Here is a 5,818-nt window from a genome sequence, read left to right on the forward strand (position 1 = left end):
GAGAAAGATAAAGGATGATGTGGAGGTTTCTGGACTGAGAGGGAGCCTTAGAATGTGAATAACTGAGTGAGTACCATGGTGAAAGCGGCTGTGTCATAACTGAGAAAGGCTGAGCAGAAGTCACACTCCACACTGAAAAAAGAGCGGGGCACTCATGCGGGCTTTCTTCCCCTACCGGGGCTCCAAAGTTCACAGTCTCTCCATTGAACCAGGAAAAGACTAAAACTCCTATGCTCTCTCTCTCAGTTAAGGAATGGAGAATATACAACTTCATTTGGGGAAAGGCTGAGGCCCACACCTAGAAAAAGCTAATTTGTTCATGTAAAAAGTGCTCATGGATGACCATGCCCTGCTCCCATCCTCCTTTCAGACTGAGAAAACAGAAAGCTATTTCACAGAGGAGGAGCTGTAGACTCCAGTGGAAACCAGGGCAGATCTGCTTGCAGAGTGTAAAGCTTGGTCAGAGGTAGACACAAAGTAAACCCTTGAACCAGGCCAAACAATGTCAGCTCTCACAATGTATGCTCTCCCTACAGGCCCCATTCTGATTCAACCAAAGACATGGCATTATGACACCTCCATTGCCACCCGGGCAGTGACCACCACTTTTCCCTTCCCCCATGTGGGAGCCTGCACCTACATCTCATGATACCCCTGATGATGCCACAGTCTTCTCCTAGGAGGGACTTTTCTCCCTGCAGTATCTTCTTTTGGGTGAACTCTGGGCCACCCCATCCATCTTCAATACTCTCAACACGCTAATCCATCAAGGGTCTTGATTTCTGCTTTCTCAGTAGGTCTTCTTTCTGCCTTCTGAACAATTAATTATATTCACAGTCACAAAAGGAGTAATGGGAGTAATCTGCTTTACATTTCAAGAAGTCCGTGATCTGTCTGGGAATATTCCCTGAAAGAAGGACTGATCGATCAGCACAAGGTGACTGGGACAATTTTGTATAGAAAGCAGCATTTGCAACTGCTCCAAGCTGGAACCCTACCAATGTCCATCTAGAGTAAAACTGGCATTTGTGTGTTGATATATTCATAAAACTCCAGAGTCCGGTGCAGTGAAAATAAAGGAACTGCAGCTCCACATAGCGATATGGATGAATCTTTTTTTCTTTTTTTTGAGACGGAGTTTCGCTCTTGTTACCCAGGTTGGAGTGCAATGGGGCGATCTCGGCTCACTGCAACCTCTGCCTCCTGGGTTCAGGCAATTCTCCTGCCTCAGCCTCCTGAGGAGCTGGGACTACAGGCACGCGCCACCATGCCCAGCTAGTTTTTTGTATTTTTAGTAGAGACAGGGTTTCACCAAGTTGACCAGGATGGTTTCGATCTCTTGACCTCGTGATCCACCCACCTCGGCCTCCCAAAGTGCTGGGATGACAGGCTAGAGCCACTGCGCCTGGCCGGATGAATCTTAAAAACAGAAATGTGATCTAAGGATTCACGACCCAGAAGCAGCCCCTCAAGACAAAGCATCTACCAGCATCATTTAACAAAGTGGTGAAACTAAAAGAAAACCAAAGAAGAAAGTCAGGAGACTTGTCTCCTATGGGAGCAAGGAGGTCACGTACTGGGATACAAACAGGTAGAAGCCAACAATTGTGAGTGATGGGCCATGCCTAGAAATGTGGTTTCCCGAGTGCCAGCTTAATAACCACTCATAATAATATCGATTGTCTGGTAACTTGCATGAACTTTTCAAAAGTGGATTCAATTCGCAATCAGTAAACCTAATTAGAGAAAAATAAAGAGAAGGAGAGGACAGATAAAGGGAGGGAAATTCTAATTCATTTCTCCTTTGAATTCTAATATAGGTTTTAAAAAATGTTTTCTTTCATCACAAAGAGAACTTGAGGAAAGGTCCTGAGTCCTCCACCCCAGGCGAGGACTGCATTCTAGCTGAAGTCGGATTACCTGTTCCTGCACCTGTCCTCACACAAGTCTGGAGCGAAGAGGCACACAAATCAAGAACTAGATTAAAGAATCTTACCTTTCTCTCTAAATCTGCAAAAGAAGAAGGGACTCAGATTCTGATGCACAAGGACACCAACACAGAAAACAGAGGATGTCGCTGTAACCCAGGTATGTGAGGAAAACTGGGGAGAGCTCTTCACGCACCAGAGCAAAGGGATCTGGGGTGGGCTCAGGAGGACACAAGACTTTCTTTACCTCTCTCCCCAGGTCCTGCTGAGAATCAAGGTCAGTGCTATCTCAGAAACTCTGGAGGAGGAAGCAGAGAATTCCATTCTAGGGAAATGCCTTTCCCCAGAATCCCCACCTGTTTACCATTGTACAAGTTCTAAAAATGTACACATTCTGGGTGAATTTTGCACAGTAGAAAAAGGTTACCTTAGAGGCATGGATGCTGGATTTCACACCCCCTCACCCAGTACAAAAAAACCTATATGTGGTGGTTCATTTTTAATTCTAAGGGCCTTAGTATGGGTTTAATCAGGCTACATGGAAATAAAGAGATAAGCAGAATGTACTGATCTACCACCAACCCACCCCCTTTCTGCTTTTCCTTTCACCCAGCAGCCAGGTGCCTATCGGTGGGAACCTCACAACTATCCCCTCCCCACCCCACCAAAGAATTCAGTTTAGGCTAGCTTGCAACATAGATAATTGTACCCTTTCTTATCAGCTAAGTGCAGCCACCAGGGCCATGAGTCAAATGTTTAAAGAGTGTGGCTCACGCCTGTAATCCCAGCACTTTGGGAGGCCGAGGCGGGTGGATCACGAGGTCAAGAGATCGAGGCCGTCCTGGTCAACATGGTGAAACACCATCTCTACTGAAAATACAAAAATTAGCTGGGCATGGTGGTGCATGCCTGTAGTCCCAGCTACTCGGGAGGCTGAGGCAGGAGAATTGCTTGAACCCAGGAGGCGGAGGTTGCGGTGAGCCGAGATCGCGCCATTGCACTCCAGCCTGGGTAACAAGAGCGAAACTCCATTTCAAAAAAAAAAAAAAAAAAACCCGAGTCTGGAGACAGTCGCGATGCATGAAAATGTGACAGAAAGACCCTAAAGAACATACTTGAAGCCTTAATCCAACTACCAATAGGTAATGGTCGGGAATATTGTAACCCCACAGTAATGGGGTTCCTCAACTCATGAGGAACTGGGGGAGGGGCTTGCACACTGGAAATAAATTGTTGAAACCATCCCAGATGTCCCTGCATGCCAGACACATGATCTATTGTAAGATTGTAATTGAAAGTCTCTTTTTTGCTGTTCTCCAGGTCTCTGAGTTCATTCTTTGGGTTTGGATGGTGGGTTTGGGTTTGTTTCTCACAACCCTCGCTTCATTATCCTTATCTGTGCATTTCCCTGGTGACCCTGTACTCCCCCGGTACCTCCCTCACTATCATATCTGCTGCATCACAGACACAGGCATGCAGGTAGGTGTGGTTGTAATTAAGCTTCTTTCCGACATCCCACCCCTTCTCACCCTGCTGGGAAACTTGATGGGAGGGGCTTAGAATCAGGAATGAAGCCAGAGCATGGGGCTGACAAGGAATATTTAAATGTTACAACTCCAAGAGATTCGCACAGAAGCCTGGACACAATTCGAGAGAGCTGCCCAGAGGGGAATAACAATGTCACCACTAACTGAATTGAAAAGGCACAGTGGTCAGTAATGTCAAGCCACACAGAAATAAGGAAGAGGGAGATTTTATGACATAAGCATATGAACTTTTCCATTGTGAATGTTCTACCGAAAGTTGTGGGTGTATTGAAGAGAAATCCTACAGAAATAGCATCTGAGATGCCTGTGGGGTGTGGGGTGTGGACCCTGAGCCAGTGTAACCCTCTGTGAACCTGTGACGGTGTGTGATGAGAGTGAACTCTGCTAACGATGTGACTTTAGGAGGGAGGTGGATGCCTCACCAGGATGGGTAGGTGGGTGCCTGAGTGTATGGGGGCGACTGTGCTTTGTCTTCATGACTGTGATGTCAGTGCGTGTGTGAGCACAGCCGGACCAGTGAATGAGCATCTTTACATGCACAGTGAGCAGGCGTGTGAAACTCAGTGAGTGGCATGGCTTTGCGTGTCTGTGTGCGTGTGTGCTGGGATGTGACTGAGTGTTGAACTGGGAACACGCACATGGCCTTCTGTGCATGTGAAGTTTCCTCCCCACATCGCAGCTGATGAAGCAGCTGTGTATCTTCCCATGTGTGTCAATGTGGATCCCAAGTGGCAGAACTGGTGGGGATCTTGGGGACCATGAGGTATCTCGAGGACTCATCTCTGAGCATTTGTGAGAGCAGAATGCATGGATCCTCAGGTGCCTCTTCCCAAGCAGAGTGAGCAAGAGAAACATAGTCTATGGGGGCAGTAGATTCTCAGGTGAGGGCTGCACAGAGCCTGGCTCCTGCCTCCCAGGCTCAAAGTCCCTGTCTCCCTTCACGTTGTGTGGCAGGAGGGTGAGCAGATCCTGATTTGCTAGGGAAGGACATTGGGAAACTTGGGTTCAGAGAGGAAATCACCCAAAACAAGAAAGGAACATGTTTAGCTTCAGTTTAGGCAGAACCTACAGTGGCTATTCATCAACAAGTTTGCTGAGGCTCGTAATTCCAGCATTTTGGGAGGCCGAGGCGGGAGGATTGTCTGAGGCCAGGAGTTGAAGACCAGCCTGGGAAACATGCTGAGATTCCCTGATTCCATCTTTCCAAAAATTTAAAAAATTGCCAGGAATGGTGGTGCATGTCTTAGCTGCTTGGGAGTTGAGGCGAGAGGATCACTGAGGCCCAGGTGGTTCAAAAGTGCAGTGAGCTATGAGGGTGCCGCTGCATTTCAGCCTGGGTGGCAGTGTGAGACCCTGTCCCAAAAAGAGAAAACATCATTCACTTATAGATTCCCTCCAATCCCTTCCCTGAGCCACACATTCCATGGTGTGGGAAAGAAACATGTAGGAGACAATGGCTTTCAGCAACAGGCCTAGAATTGGGTGGTTACCTGAGTGCTACTTGAGTGATGAATTCATCATAATATACATTTGTTTGGAGACTGGAATCAACATTTCTGTAAATAGTTTAAATTCACAGTCAATAAAACTGAAGTGTAAAATCAAAAGAGAGGAGAAAGGGGGATTCTAATTCATTCCTTCTTTAAATTCCCAGTACTGGTTTTTTTTTTTTTTAATTTTTTATTGGATTATAGGTTTTGGGGTACATGAGCAGAGCATGCAAGACAGTTGCGTAGGTACACACATGGCAGTGTGCTTTGCTTTTCTTCTCCCCTTCACCCACATTTGGCATTTCTCCCCAGGCTATCCCTCCCCACCTCCCCCTCCCACTGGCCCTCCCCTTTTCCCCCCAATAGACCCCAGTGTTTAGTACTCCCCTTTCTGTGTCCATGTGTTCTCATTTTTCATCACCTACCTATGAGTGAGAATATGCGGTGTTTCATTTTCTGTTCTTGTGTCAGTTTGCTGAGGATGATGTTTTCCAGATTCATCCATGTCCCTACAAACGACACAAACTCATCATTTCTGATTGCTGCATAATATTCCATGGTGTATATGTGCCACATTTTTCCAATCCAGTCTATTATCAATGGGCATTTGGGTTGATTCCAGGTCTTTGCTATTGTAAACAGTGCTGCAATGAACATTCGTGTACATGTGTCCTTATAGTAGAACGATTTATAGTCTTTTGGATATATACCCAGTAATGGGATTGCTGGGTCAAATGGAATTTCTATTTCTAAGGCCTTGAGGAATCGCCACACTGTCTTCCACAATGGTTGAACTAATTTACACTCCCACCAACAGTGTAAAAGTGTGTCTGGAGCGGACCTCAACAGTCGT

General features: G+C 46.5%; 1 long non-coding RNA gene across 1 annotated transcript; it reads left to right on the forward strand.

The window, feature by feature from the left end:
- The first annotated feature begins 1,646 nt into the window (after positions 1-1,646).
- LOC118150247 (uncharacterized) lies at positions 1,647-4,640 on the forward strand. The gene is made up of 3 exons (XR_004738270.3): positions 1,647-2,088; positions 2,188-2,205; positions 2,651-4,640. It is a non-coding gene; the product is annotated as an uncharacterized LOC118150247 (long non-coding RNA).
- Positions 4,641-5,818: the final 1,178 nt, after the last annotated feature.

The sequence above is a fragment of the Callithrix jacchus genome, chromosome 22 (assembly GCF_049354715.1).
Source record: "Callithrix jacchus isolate 240 chromosome 22, calJac240_pri, whole genome shotgun sequence".
Lineage (NCBI taxonomy): Eukaryota > Metazoa > Chordata > Mammalia > Primates > Cebidae > Callithrix > Callithrix jacchus.